Source organism: Neomonachus schauinslandi, chromosome 10 (assembly GCF_002201575.2).
Source record: "Neomonachus schauinslandi chromosome 10, ASM220157v2, whole genome shotgun sequence".
Taxonomy (NCBI): domain Eukaryota; kingdom Metazoa; phylum Chordata; class Mammalia; order Carnivora; family Phocidae; genus Neomonachus; species Neomonachus schauinslandi.
In genome coordinates, this window is record NC_058412.1 from 81,112,588 (window position 1) to 81,128,938 (window position 16,351).

Consider the following 16,351-nt stretch of genomic DNA (forward strand, 5'->3'; position numbering starts at 1 on the left):
GTCCCCATTGAATAATTCTTTTTTCACTGACTGGTTTCAGTTTAAAAAAAAAAAAAAAAAAGATTGAACTAGATCATCAGTGAATAAGAACTATGATTTTGGTATGAGGAAAGCCTGATCCTGGATGCTATGTTGAAGAGGATGCAGGCAAGATCATCCCTATTCTTTCAAGGAGTCCATTGTCAAGGAAATGTTAGAAATACACATGCAGCTAGATGATATTTCTAAAGCTCTATCTAAAGGTAACCAAAGTAATATCAGTGTTCACCCAGTTGGCTGGAGAAGCTTAGCAAGTGTTCATGGACAAGGTGACTGGTGAAGTCAACACTGAAAAAGGAGGAGCTAGCAAGCCACCCAAGCAGAGGAATGCTGTAGCATGCCCTCTAAGCTCTTCTCAATGCTTTGATTGTTTGATTCCATAACTCTGTGACGGGACATTTTCTTTAATGATAGCCTGCATGCGACACCTTCATTTACATAGTACAAATAAATGAACTTACTCTACAGGGACAAGTTGCCACCACTAATGTCACACGAAACTGGTTTAATCCAATATTTCAGATGAGTATTTGCAACCCTCTGACAAGTGCTGTCATGCTCTAACACCTCTTTTTTTTTTTTTTTTTTTGTTATGGCACTCTAATAGACAAAAATGATATCACATTAATGTGATAGGAGATGACAGAGAGTTGAGAATGTAATACACTGGTCCCTCAATCTGTGTGAAAAAAACTGAGTGCTGAAAAAGCTACCAAAAAAAAAAAAAAAAAAGACATGAAGCCTCTCCAGTAATGCCTGTACGTGGAGGGAAGCTGCAGGTGGTCGGGCATGCATATGCCTTCAGCTACCCTCTTGGAATCCTACCGAAGGGCCAGGTGTCCTGTCCCTGACCCACCTGCTGGAACTGATCTGGTGGGAAGGAACTAGGCCCACAGGGAAGCTGCTGGGACGCAGAGAGAATGGTCCCCCAATGGGCATTTCTTCCCAGGGAGATTCGAACGGGATTGATTATTTGTGCTCAAACAATGGAAAGAGGCCTGGGCTGGAGTCAGCAGCCTGGAACGCTAATATTTCTTTTTCTGTAATCTCTGGTTACTTTGCTTTTCTTGGTCTCTGCTTCTTCATATGTAAAATAAAGGATTTGGATTAGAATAAATCAGTCATTGCAATTTCAAATATGTAAGAAGCCAGGCAGGTAATGAAATGTGTAAAGCAAGCTTGGTGTTAATGATGGGGGGCTTGAGCCTGAGGCAAGCTGGAGACATGTAGCTCTTAAGAGAGTTAAAATTCATCGTTAACGCTATGTTGGTTTTAGCAAATGGACACATAGTTTGGAAACCCCTACGTTAAATAAACTGTAAAGTTTCTTTCCACTTTAAAGTATAAATTCTAGGCATTTGATAGTTACCTGACATCTCTACTTAACTCCATCTATGTAAATATGGTGTATTAGTTAGGATTACATTTGGCTGCAAGTAGCAGAAACACTGCAAAGAGTAATGACTTCAATGACATTTATTTCTCACACTTCCAAAGTCAGGGATAGACTAGGCAGAGTTAGAAACTCCACTCCACAACGCCTTCAGGGACCCTCGTTCTTTCCAGCCATTCCCAAGGTGTGACCCTTGTCCCCATAGTCTCTGTTCTAGGCTCGAGATGGAGGAAGGGATAAGGAAGCTGGAACAAAGGACTGTTTCTTAAATTGGTTCCCAGAAATTTTCTCATGACACTTCCATCTCTTTGAAGAGAACTCAGTAACCTAGTTTCAAAGGAGGTTGGGAAATGGAGTCTTCATACGAAACAGGCATGTATTTTTAGGGTCTGAATTGTATCTTCCCTACCCCCAAATTCATATGTTGAAGCCCTAACCCTAATGTGATGGTATGAGAAACCTTTAGGAAGGTAATTAAGGTTTAATGAGGTCATAACAGTGGGGCCTTAATCCAATAAGAGTGGTGTCCGTATAAGAAAAAGAAGAGAGATCAGAACTTTGCCCCTCCACATGCACACAGAGGGAAGGCCACGTGAGGACACAGTAAGAGAGGAGGGCCCTCCCCACACTGAATTTGCCGGCACTTTGATCATAGACTGCTAGCTTTAGAACAGTGAGAAAATGAATGTCTGTTGGTTAAGCCACCCAGTCTGTGGTATTTTGTTATGGCCGCCTGAGCAGACTAATACATGTACCTAACATTCTTATTAAGTTGGGGAAAAAAAAAAGAAAAAAAGATGACTAGTGAATTAGCCAGGGTTTGCTAGAGAAATAGAACCAATAGGAGATATAAGGATAGGGATAGATAGATAGATAGATGATAGATAGATTTAGTATAAGGAATTGACTCATGCAGTTTTAGAGGCTGAGAAGTTCCATGATCTGCCTTCTGTGAGCTGGAGACCTATAAAAGTTTGTAGTGTAATTCTAGTCCAAGTTCAAAGACAGAGAACCAGGCAGCTGATGGTGTAAATCCCGGTCCAAGGACAGGAGAAGATAAATGTCTCCCCCTTTTGCCCTAGATACAAATGAAAATATAATTCCATGTAGCATTACATTTAAAGACAAGTGGTAGGGGGAAGAGTGTTATTTGAATTTCGAGAAGGAAAGTTCAGTGGGGCAAGAGTAATACAAGAAACATCAAATGTGAGATTTTTTTTTTTTAAAGATTTTATTTATTTATTTGACAGAGAGAGACATAGCGAGAGCAGGAACACAAGCAGGGGGAGTGGGAGAGGGAGAAGCAGGCTTCCCACTGAGCAGGGAGCCCGATGCGGTGCTCGATCCCAGGACCCTGGGACCATGACCTGAGCCGAAGGCCGATGCTCAACGACTGAACCACCCAGGTGCCCCCAAATGTGAGATCTTAAATGACTGGTTGGATTTAGTGATATAAGAGACAAGGTGTCACTAAGTTTGACTCTCTTCCATCCCCTGAGAACTTTCCTCACTGACACACATTGAAGATCACCATAATGCCCTCTTTCAATCCACTTTACTCCACTGTGACATTGTGTGATCTCACTTGCTTCATGTAGGACCACTCAGCATAATAATTTGATAAGTTTTGTGAATATCAGAGACAGCTATATTGAAAACTGAAGTTGTAATCTTATTAATAGGTCAAACACCAGTCTTCAAAGTGATATGAAATGGGTTTTATCCCATTATCCTTACTGTGATATTAATGTCTTATCAAGAACTTGCATGTGCACATTTTCAAAAAAGTAGTACAAATATTAAAAACAAAAATCTCGTCAACTTCTCTTTGTCATCAACTTAATGGAATTACCTAGCATATTTTTTTGTGGTATAGGCATTCTTAAAATGTTTGTTGAATCAAATTGAAGAAAAGAAAAACTGGTGGATATTAATAATTGTCATACTTGTGCAGACGCAGATATAGAGGGGTAGAATAATACCTGATACTAATATTAATATAATACTTAGAGATGATGGGACTTAAGAGTTAGTTATCTTTATTTGTAAGATACAATAGATTTGCTTCACAATAATTCTTGTTTTTCTCATTAATAATACTACAAAAGCAAACAAATACGTTGTTTTTATTAAAACAATTTTTCTTTAGATTTAAGAAAATGTAAATGACAGTATTACTGAAAAAAGAATAAAAATTAAAAATAAATGTTGATGAGTTTATGATATAAAAACCATTTTAAAAAATTTCTATCTGTAGAAACATTTTACCTCTGAGAAATGTATATTAATTTAGCAAAATGGAAGTCAATTTGTACATTTTTGGTTGAGAAGGAGTAATACATAGTAAGACTAACAATCTCATTTGAATAAGCTTATCTTCTTATGGTCTGGTGTGTGTCTCAGAGAAAAATGGAAAGATACATAAGAGACAGTGCCTGGGGCACCTGGATGACTCAGTCGGTTAAGCGTCTGACTCTTCATTTATTTATTTATTTATTTATTTATTTATTTTTTATTATGTTATGTTGATCACCATACATTACCTCATTAGTTTTTGATGTAGTGTTCCATGATTCATTGTTTGTGTATAACACCCAGTGCTCCATGCAGAACGTGCCCTCTTTAATACCCATCACCAGGCTAACCCATCCCCCCGCCCCCCTCCCCTCTAGAACTCTCAGTTTGTTTTTCAGAGTCCATAGTCTCTCATAGTTCATCTCCCCCTCCGATTTCCCCCCCTTCATTCTTCCCCTCCTGCTATCTTCTTCTTCTTCTTTTTTTTTTTAACATATAATGTATTATTTGTTTCAGAGGTACAGATCTGTGATTCAACAGTCTTACACAATTCACAGCGCTCACCATCGCACATACCCTCCCCAGTGTCTATCACCCAGCCACCCCATCCCTCCCACCCCCCACCACTCCAGCAACCCTCAGTTTGTTTCCTAAGATTAAGAATTCCTCATATCAGTGAGATCATATGATACATGTCTTTCTCTGATTGACTTATTTCACTCAACATAATACCCTCCAGTTCCATCCACATTGTTGCAAATGGCAAGATTTCATTCTTTTTGATGGCTGCATAATATTCCAAGCGTCTGACTCTTGATTTTGGCTCAGGTCATGACCTCAGGGTCCTGGGATTGAGCCCAATGTGGGCCTCTGCATTCATTGGGGAGTCTGCTTGAGGATTCTTTCTCTCGCTCTCCCTCTGCCCCTCCCCCTGCTCTCTCTCTCTCTCTCTAAAATAAAAAAAAAAATCTTAAAAAAAGAGAGAGACAGAGAATGACAGTAGTCCATTTCTATACTGAAACATGTGAATTGTGAATGGATCATTTTGGGTGGAAGTTCATTACTTGAGTTTCCCAGCTTGTAGTTCATCTACTTTTCAAATTCAAAAGTAATTTGTACTTATGTTTCCTCACTTGTACTTATTTATTATGACAGTGATTAATTATTTTTCTTTCAAAAATCGTCATCACTGGGGCGCCTGCGTGGCTCAGTCGGTTGAGCGGCTGCCTTCGGCTCAGGTCATGATCCCAGGGTCCTAGGATCGAGTCCTACATAGGGCTCCCTGCTCAGTGGGGAGCCTGCTTCTCCCTCTCCCTCTGCCTGCCACTCTGCCTACTTGTGCGCTCTCTCTATCTCTCTGTCAAATAAATAATTAAAATCTTAAAAAAAAATCATCACTGAATATTTAATTTTGATATTATAGTATTTAGATTGTTTTAGATATTCACTTAATCTGATTTTCTAATTGACATTTCAGGACTCATAACTTAAGTCTTTCTTCTGTATTTTCAAAAGACACAGGGTCAGGAGAGGGAGAAAACAAAGCAAAACAAACAGAACAGCTGTTTGAGCCTCTCCCAGGTAAGCAAAACCAAGGGGTCTTTGTCTCACTAATGTAATATGTCTGCCAGACCTGATGGAGGGGAAGCTTTGAATGCATCCTATGGCTGAAGTTCAACATTTCCTATTTTAGAATAAGTAAATATTTAGGAACCTGAACTGGAATAGATTTGGAGGTTAAATTTTCTTCGAAATCATTGTACTAAAGTCATGCCCATATGGTACTAAAATACCAAAATTGTGTGGATTTATTAATAAAATCCAAATCTGTTCTTTGATGTGTTGTAGACAATGGGGTCATTTGGGGAAAAAAAAAATTTTTTTTTCTTTCCATACTTAAACAAATTATCAACCAATTATTTTGGTTTTATGCTGACCTAGCATCAGTCTGAATGTCATAACTAATTTTGGTTTCTTGAGGTTCACCTGCATTCCCAGCACAGAGGAGCCTTTTGAGCCATTCCTGATGTGTCCTATATATTGATAAACCAGGATGTGGGGCCTGGTGATAATGGGAAAAATGAGAATGGCATAAGGATGAATCCTCCTCAGTCCAAGTCATGGGGGCAGATTTCTTAACTTCTATGAACCTCCAATCTTTTGTCAATAAAAAGCCCACATGTGAGTAAGCAAGATAGAGATGAGTGTGACTTACAATAACAATGACAGCAACAATAAGGATAGGTGACATTTATTGAGCTTTTGACCACGTACCAAGCACAGAACTGCACCAGTCAGGACGTTCACCTCTTCCCCTCATTGCTGACTGGGAGAAGGGGACTGCAGTAAGAAGGGCAGATTGGAGGAGTCCTCACGACTTGATCCGGGGATGCTGAGGCACAGACACTCTCCTCTCCTAGACTCAGTAGGGGGACATGGTGAGACTGGCCCACTGCAGTGAGAGGGGCAGACCCTGGACTTGGCAGCTACGTGCTCAGAGATTTCCTTCCCATCCTTGTCCCATTTATTTTTATTTTAATAAGATAGCTTAGGTCAAATATCCCTCACTTATAAACAAGCCCATATGCGTATTTTACTCAGTGCATTTAAAAACCTGTGAGGCCAGTACTAACATAATATCTATTTTAAAGATGAGAAAATTAAGGTTTAGTGAAGCTAAGTAACTTGCCTCAAGTTACATAGCTACTGCCAGGGTGGGGATTCCAAAAGGCTCTTGCGCTCCAAAGGCCCAGCACTTAGCCGCTCCTTCACACTTCCTCCCGTTGAGGTTAATTTCTAATGGGAAGCACAAGGAAGGGGACGGAGGGTCACAGTTATTTGGCCCAAAGCCATGAAGGCCCCAAGGCCAAGGGTGGCTCAAGAGGTAGTTTTGAGTGCTGTGAACCCATTGAAGACCTGGATTAATTAGAAATCTGAGCAGCTTTCTCTGTGAGAATTTTCACTGGAATTTGGCAAGAAATGAAGCAAGTGTCAAAGCCCAAGACCCATGTGGAGAGTAGGTCAAGAAAAACCTAGTTGAGCCTTTGAAATTGGCATCCTAAGCTGTTTGCATACTTCTTAGCTTTTTCTTCCTGGTCTTTTCTCCAGGAACCATGGTTCCTCTAAGCCTAACTTATCCTCTCTCTTTCCCCTGGGACTTGCAACATTATCAGTTCACAAAATTATCCACAATTATAGGACACAGCACCTAATTTCTCTGGGTTTTGGTGGCTACCAGCTGCCCCAACCCTGAGTGCTATTGATGGGCTCAAAGTGTCCTGAGTCCTGAGTTCAGTCCTACCTCCGTGTAACTTGAGACCAGCCAAGTCCCTGGACCCCACCAGACCTCACTCCCTTTACCTCTGAAAAGACAGCGAATTAGGTCAATTGTAAGACCACTTCCTAACCTAAAATTTTGTGGTTCTTCTGTCACACACACAAAATTGTAAATTACAGTGAGTAAATGATGATTTGATATATGATTTCTGGAAGGTTGCTGACCTCTAGTGTCAGCACAGATCTAGAAGGAAAATTCAATCCTCCACGTTAATTTCACATTCCTATCAAGACTTTCCCCCACCCCCACTTTCCTTTTTCCTTATGGAGGAGAAGAAAATGTAAAATACTTCAAATTAAAGTTCTATTAACTAAAGCTTCATTTACAGAATAAATATTTCTGCTGACATTTGACTGATTATATCAGTTTTGAACTTCAAATTTTAATAAGGTATTACCAAGCCCAAGAATAAACAAGCTAATCAGGCCCTTTCCTATTTCCTCCTTTGTATTAAATGATAAGTGAATTTAAAACTATGCTTTGTCTTATTAATATCTGCTAAATATGGATGAATTACTGAATATATATTTATTCTTAAACTCATTTGGAGGCAAATATTTACAAGGCTTTTCTGTTATAATCTGATTTTAATATCTCACCTGAAACTGATTTATAGCACGTGACTTCAAATGTGGTGTTAGTTAAAGAGGCCAAGAATTAATTAGCTGATTCTATCAGGGGTTTCTTGAAACTGATTTTGAAAGGGGGAAAAAAACTCCTATTTTTTTTAAGTCAAATTTTAATTGTAGGAATTTTCATGGCAAATATCAGAGTCCCATGTAAACAAATCTTTAATAATTTTGCATGTGCATATATTTGGTTTTACCATATTGTTAACTGAGTTAGAAATTCACTTTAATATTCTGTGCTATCAAGCGAACATCATTTCTAGCATGCAGGTGGGTTTCTTTATTACGTATTCCAGATTTAGTTACCGAGGAAGTTAGTAAAATTGGTTTTCTGAAAATCTTTAAAACTTTCTGGGTATGAGACATGGGTGGGGTGGTTGGTGAAAGCCAATCACACGTCTTTCCTTTTTTGGTTATCAGCTAAGGAATATTGTCCATCTACCATTTTGTTCTTAAGCAGAGCTCACATCCTGTTGGATGCATTGAAGAGTATAGAAACCTCTTCATATCACTCACGGAGTTCTGGTTCTATTGTAGAGACAACAAAACAATCTCCTTGTGATGCAGGAGAATATATGATAAATTGGCAAGCTTTAGTCACTGAGAACGTGCCTACTATGTGCATCAGTAAACAAGTCTCTGGCATTCTTACAGCTTTCTCCTTCCAGAGTTTTGTACCGGCCAATTGTGAGTTTGATGCGTCAGTATGTCTTATATAACACAAAATTAAATAAGCATTCATGTACACATTAAAAAAACACATAGAAGGATTGCTTAAAGATCAGCACCCCTATTTTGGAAGAGAAGTATTTTTTTTTAAAGATTTTATTTATTTATTCATGAGAGACAGAGAGGCAGAGGCAGAAGGAGAAGCAGGCTCCCCACTGAGCAGGGAGCGGGATGCGAGACCCAATCCCAGGACCGTGGGATCATGACCTGAGCTGAAGGCAGATGCTTAACCGACTGAGCCACCCAGGTGCCTGGAAGAGAAGTATTTTAGATACTGGGCCTATTTGTGCCACAAACCCCTCCCTCACTGTATTGGGGTCCTTTGGAGAAACAGAAGCAGCTCACGCGATTGTGGGGACTGCTAAGTCTGAGCTGTGTAGGGCAGGCAGCAGACTGCAAATCCCAGAGGAGTCAGTGCTGTGGCCTTGAGTTCGCAGTCTGGTGGCAGATTCCTGCTACCAAGGAGACCTCGGTCTTTCCTGAAGACCTTCAACTGATTACACAAGGAGGGCACTCCACATTATTTAGGGTGATGTGCTTTACTCAAAGTCTACTGATTTAAGTTTCAATCATATCTAAAAGTACCTTTGCGGCATCATCTAGACGGGTGTTTGACCAAACAGCTGGATGCTATTGTGTAATTAAGTTGACACATAAAATTAACCAGTGCACAATGTTACACAATTATACATGGGTCTATTTAATATTTTGTTTATAAATCTTTCGTTTTTCTCATCTAGTCATCCACAAGGCCCAATTTGAGAAAAGTTGAAATGTTGAAATGATTTTTTATTATGTGAAGAAATCATTTTTCCTGAATGATCCCACAACAACTTCTTTCTCTTCTTCAGGCCTGGGGACTTAGAGGAGTCATTTTTATCTGTAGGTTTATTTAATCTCTTTTATCTTTTCTCTGAAAAGGATGTTGTCTTATGCCTGGGTATTCAGTAACTGGGTCTCAAGTGATGAGTCCATTTGGAGGTTGTAAAGGCTAATTTTATGTGTCAACTTGGCTAAGCCACCATGTTCAGATATTTGGTCAAATATTCTGGTTGTTTCTGTGAAAGATTTTTTTTTTTTTAATGAGATTAACATTTAAATTGGTGGGATTTCGGAGCACCTGGGAAGCTTAGTTGGTTAAACGTCTGACTCTTGATTTCAACTCAGGTCATGACCTCATGATTGTGAGATCAAGCCCTCCATCAGGCTCCGAGCTCAGCAGAGAGTCTGCTTAAGACTCTCTCCCTCTCCCTCTAGCCACCCCCCCCTCAAATAAATAAATAAATCTTAAAAAAATATAAATTGGTGGGCTTTGAGTAAGCAGATTATTCTCCATAATGTGGGTGGGCCTGAATAAGACAAAGACTGACCTCCTTTTGCAAGAAAGAATTCTGACAGCTGACAGCCTTTGGACTGGGACTGCAAGTCTCCCTGGGTCTTTAGCCTGATAGGATACCCTGCAGATTTTGGACTTGAACCTCCACAATTCTGTGAGCTAACGCCTCAAGATATACAAACATATATATGGAGAGAGAGACAGAGAGAGAGACAGAGACAGGAAGAGAGAGAGGAGAGAGAAAGAAACAGACAGACACATACACATACACTGTTGGTTCTGTTTCTCTGAATTCTGACTAATGTACAGATACAGAGGTAGCTGGAACAACAAACAGAGGAGACCTATGCCTTCCTTATTTGGAATTTCCATTGCTTTGAGCCCTTTAGAGGATAGTTTCTGTTCCACATACAAAATTTTATTTTTAAAACTGTCATAAAGCAGTAGTAAACTTTAGGAGGTTTGAACCAAGCCCCAAGGGAGTTTTCAGTATTTCAGAGAGAATCTGAATCCCACAGGATTTGGTGCTGTTCACCTCACAGAGCTGATGCTAGTGTTCCTGGAGGCTAAAGAGAAGAATGCCACTTACAACCTAGGCCTTTGGAAAGGGTGGTTCCCTGAGGTGGGCCAGCTCAAGCTGGGCACCAGGGGCAGACACCCAGCGCCCAAATCGTGTGGGCCATGACTCCCGCCAATGACCACACATGGCAAAAATACTCTTTATCAGATGCAGGTCTCCTCTCATGACTGACTTTGGCTCAAGGATTCCCACTGAGCTAGCTGAACCTTCTTAGCCACTCTGCAGTCTAAGCCCTCCCTCCTTGTCTTCCCCACTTCGCTCTCCTGCATGGTCAAACCTACATATGGTCGGCTAGTGACCCAGCCTCCTCCTGCTCCTTCTGCATTTCTATCTCATGTGTTTTCTCCCCAGCACATGTCTTGCAAGTCTAACCCCATCTTGGTGTCTGCTTTCAGAGAACTCAGTGTGCATGAGGTGTTGGGGCCTCCTTTTTTATAGCTGCAGGGAGGGAGGGACCCCCCCCCCCAAGTCCATGTTCATGATAGAGTCTCAAGTGTAAGGGCACTCTGACAGGGTGGTTGGTTTTTAGGCATTGGTGAGGGCCAGCTCAGATGCCCCAACAAATGGGGAACTAAGTTTAAGACTTCCCAATTTGATAAATTAGTGCTCTGATGGAACTTCTTGGGGCCATGGGTTTGATGTATTATTACCCGTGTTGTTGTTGTTGTTTTTACCAGCTAATAATCATTTATTGTTTCTATACAGCAGAAGCCTCCTTTTTTTTTTTTAAGATTTTTTATTTGAGAGAGAGAGAGAACGTGAGTGGAGGGAGTGGGGCAGAGAGAGAAGCAGACTCCCCACTGAGCAGGGAGCCCAATGCAGGGCTCAATCCCAGGACCCTGGGATCACGACCTGAGTTGAAGGCAGATGCTTAACCAACTGAGCCACCCAGGCACCCCAGAAGCCTCCTTTCCTATAGGTGTTGCGGGAACCTTGATGTATTTTTCAAAAGCTTAAAAAAATTTTTTTGAGGAAGAGTTAATAATGTTATAAGCATCTTACACATTTCAGTGCAAATAGTTAATAGCAACTACTGTGTGTAGTTTTATGTGTGTTTAGGAAGATAGATAAATTTTGGTCTCTGACTTGATATAAGTGAGAAAATATGGAAAGTAAAGCAGATGTGGTGATTACTACAAAAAAGACAGCACTCAACTAGATAGTGTGTAGGAAAAAAGGAGGCAAAACACAGCCTGCTTGGAAAAGAAGGAAGTTCATGGAGAATATGTCATTTGAACTGGACCTCACAGGATGAGAAGGTGTCTCAGGAGGGACAAAACAGTGTGAGCTGAGCACAAAAGGTGGGGAACAAGGGGTAGAGATAATAAATACAAAGCCAAAAATAAAAAATAATTGCCTATGGCAAATTGACCTCTAAAAGATATATTTGATAAATTCCTGAAGACAAACATTTGGCAAATGTGCCTAAGAGGAATGTTGTCTATTTAAAATAAATATAAGTTTAAGAAACAACCACTTTAATCTTTTTAAAAAAATTTTTATTGTTATGTTAATCACCATACATTACATCATTAGTTTTTGATGTAGTGTTCCATGATTCATTGTTTGTGCATAACACCCAGTGCTCCATGCAGAATGTGCCCTCCTCAATACCCATCACCAGGCTAACCCATCCTCCCACCCCCCTCCCCTCTAGAACACTCAGTTTGTTTTTCAGAGTCCATTGTCTTTCATGGTTCGTCTACCCCTCCGATTTCCCTCCCTTCATTCTTCCCCTCCTGCTATCTTCTTCTTCTTCTTTTTTTTTTTCTTAACATATATTGCATTATTTGTTTCAGAGGTACAGATCTGTGATTCAACAGTCTTGCATAATTCACAGTGCTTACCAGAGCACATACCCTCCCCAATGTCTATCACCCAGCCACCCCATCCCTCCCACCCCATCCCCCACTCCAGCAACCCTCAGTTTGTTTCCTGAGATCAAGAATTCCTCATATCAGTGAGGTCGTATGATACATGTCTTTCTCTGATTGACTTATTTCGCTCAGCATAATACCCTCCAGTTCCATCCATGTCGTTGCAAATGGCAAGATCTCATTCCTCTTGATGGCTGCATAATATTCCATCGTATAGGGGCACCTGGGTGGCTCAGTTGTTAAGCGTCTGCATTCGGCTCAGGTCATGATCCCAGGGTCCTGGGATCGAGCCCCGCATCGGGCTCCCTGCTCGGCCAGGAGCCTGCTTCTCCCTCTCCCACTCCCCCTGCTTGTGTTCCCTCTCTAGCTGTCTCTCTCTCTCTGTCAAATAAATCAAATAAAATCTTTAAAAAAAAAATATTCCATTGTATATATATACCACATCTTCTTTATCCATTCATCTGTCGATGGACATCTTGGCTCTTTCCATAGTTTGGCTATTGTGGACATTGCTGCTATAAACATTGGGGTGCACGTACCCTTTCGGATCCTTACTTTTGTATCTTTGGGGTAAATACCCAGTAGTGCAATTGCTGGGTTGTAGGGTAGCTCTGTTTTCAACTTTTTGAGGAACCTCCATACTGTTTTCCAGAGTGGCTGCACCAGCTTGCATTCCCACCAGCATGTAGGAGGGTTCCCCTTTCTCTGCATCCCCGCCAACATCTGTCATATCCTGACTTGTTAATTTTAGCCATTCTGACTGGTGTGAGGTGGTATCTCATTGTGGTATTGATTCTTCCCCATCTAGAACATATCCCTACCCCCCACTCTGTGTTCTTCAATACATGGAAGGCTTTAAAATGTCCTGTAGGGCATCCCACATTTTGGATCCATCTAACTCTTTCATCATTATTAGAGACCACCATACATGTACTTCTGGGAAGCATTTACTGCACCACATCAGTATGCAGATGCAGGATGCTCATGACCTCATGACGTCAGGCTGCCTCAGGATTGACAATGCCCACCAGGCTTGACCTCTTGCCCAGATTGCTCCATCTCTCCATTATAAAACCACACTTCTCCCTTTCTAATTAATGGCTAATTGAAGAGGTGATATTGATTCATATTCTAATTCAGAGTTTTAAAAACACTTGGGGAGTGATGTATAGGGGAGATTCTTCTAGTAAAAATTTTACATAACTTCCCCAATTACAGAAATGCCCTTTGCTACATGTAGTAATGACACTGGGGAGTTAAGACTGAAAGGGACCCAGGTGATGATCTGGTTTGATTCCATTTTTCTTTTCCTTCCTTCCTTCCTTCCTTCCTTCCTTCCTTCCTTCCTTCCTTCCTTTTTTCCTTCCTTCCTTCCTTCCTTCCTTCCTTCCTTTCTTTCTTTCTTTCTTTCTTTCTTTCTTTCTTTCTTTCTTTCTTTCTTTCTTTCTTTCTTTCTTTCTTTCTTTCAACAGAAGAGGAGGCAAGCTCATCTCAGTGCAGTACTCCAGAGCCCCTGATTTCTGTCTAATTTTCTTTCTATTATTTCCAAAACATGTTTACTTAGTCCTTCAGGAACAAAGAACAAAATCATAGACAATCAAAGGAAAATAAAGAATGACATAGGAGAGGACAGATTGTACTATTTTCAGGGATGTGAATTGGGGACAATAATGCCAGGATATGTGTCTGCTCTGCAATAAATAAATAAATACAATGTGAGCCATATATATGTGGCTTTACATTTTTCAGTAACCACTTAAAAAATAGAAAGAAACAGAAGGAGTTGACTTTAATAATATGTTTTATTTAACCCATATCTCAAGATCATTTCAATATTTAATCAATATTTTAAAAAATGATTTGAGATATTTTGCATTTTTTAGTAATCTGTGTGTTTTCTATATTTTTAGAACATCTCAATTCAGATTAACCACATTGCAAGGACTCCAAATAGCCTCATTTGACTAATGGCTACTATGTTGAACAGTATTACTCTAGAACAGCAAGGAAATGTAAAATAGAATTTCCTACTAACTACTTTCAATATTTCAAAAGTCTGTTTAATAGTATGCATTTATCCCAAAGTAGGCCATCAGACTAACTGCAATGACAATCATGTCAATAAATGAGTAAGGTTAATACTCAGTGAAGGCTGGCTACAGAGCTGAGAAGGGGTTTAATGCTCTGTGAGCACTGCCTCGAATTTCTTAATATTTTGTCTTTGAGTTTGGGTTTTGTAAGTGAAGTCTGCTGGGACTATGAGGTATGTAACTGCTACTTGCCACCTGCCTTGCCAGAAGGTGCTAATTTGCCTTCTGCTACACCCAGCCTATGTTCACCAGCTTCACCCAGAGTTGCCCACATCATCTGGGGAGTATAATCATACCAGAGGCATCACAACATTAAATAACAATCAAAAAATACCATGACAGCTCAATGGAGACATGGTGGAAGAGAAGAGAAGCTTGTTTTCTGATTTTGAAAGAGGGCCCCACAATTTCATTTGGAACTGGGCCCTCCATATTATGTAGCTGATTATAGCTGTTTTTGTCCCTATTGCTTTTAACTGTTTTGTAGCACTTGAAATTGCTGCTCTTTTAAAAAACAAAATTGGGGGAAAAATTCTTTCTTAGTAAAGGAATTTTGCTAGACAAACTCTAAGGAAAGATGTGTTATATATGGGTAATGTATTGAGTCTGATATATTTTATTACATGGCTAATGTAATAGATGGCATCTTTGATGCAGAAAATATTACAAATCCTTGATACTGACTCAGGATGTGTTCCAAAACAGCTAAATCAGGCAACTCAACAAAAGGCCAAGTCATTGTGTGGATATTTTAGAAAGAAGGGTGACTATCCTTTGATTTGTTTTACATGCCGTAACCAGTTAATTTACTAAATTTTTCACTATGTTGGACATAGCGGTGACATCCTATGAACACAGTCTGATGAGAATAAAGTTCTATGTAATGGAATTTGGCATTTTCTATATGCAGGGATTTAATGACCAGAGCTATGGGAGAGTCTTGTAAATTGTGATCTGTAATGAAAATAAAACCAAAATGCTGAGATACTATTAATAAATACAGTCGATTCACCCAAAAGGGCTGGAGCTGCATTGCAAGGTCTTTGGATGAGAAGTGAGGAAATTCTGAGTGTGCAAGTGATCTGTGCCCATCATGGGCACCAGCAGAGGAAGATAGCTCTGCTTCTGCTTCTGAGCTGTGTACCTGGAGAAGCGGTTCCTTATTTATAAGCCCCCACGGCAAAGCCTGGTGACCCTTACTATCTCTTTTACTTCAGAGATTCCATGATTCATAAAGACTACAAACAGAAATGTACTGAGACTTTGGATCATTTCTCATACAGGAGGACCTATCTCTCCCCAATCAACATCATCGTCACTGAGACTTGGAGAAAGAAGTCACCTTGGAGGACTATCTACCAGTACTTCGTGGAAGGGAATCCTGGGGTGCTCAGTTTTCTTTTCTAGTCCATGTCATGCTTTTCTTTCTTCTTCCTCCTCCTCTTCTTGCTCCTCCTCCTGCTGCTTCTCCTCCTCCTTTTTTTGGATGACCATCTAAATGCCTATTTATTTGCCAGCATGGTTTATACTTTATATTAATATGTTCGGGGCATTCATTCCAGGCCCTCAGAAATCCGAGCTACCAATAGCCTGTTGGTTTCCCTAGCCTCCAGACCTTCTTCGCTCCAAGCTGCCTGTTGCCGATTCTTTGCTCTTTGGGGGTGTCTGTTTTCACCGTCATAGTCTTCACCTCACACACTTTTTGGGAATCCATGTTGTTTAACTAAGCAGACTACAAAAAGTTTCCTTCTCAAGAGAATGCCAATAACCTCCAAAGATGGCTTTTTATAATCTCAAGCTTCCTGGGCACCAGGTGTCTTCTCAAATACGTGGATCTGTTTGAAATTTTCCGAAAAGCCAGTTTAGAAATTAGAGATCCGCTCTTGTTTAGGGCCATTGGAAAGGACCAGGTAAATGACTGGCTGCTCTCAGGGACCTGACTGAGACCATTCATCCTGCTGTGAGTGCCCCGGCCATGGGGTGTTAGCAAGTGCCACCAGCAAGCACAGAGCACAGCGCCCAGTGCTCCAGCGGCCCTGATAGACA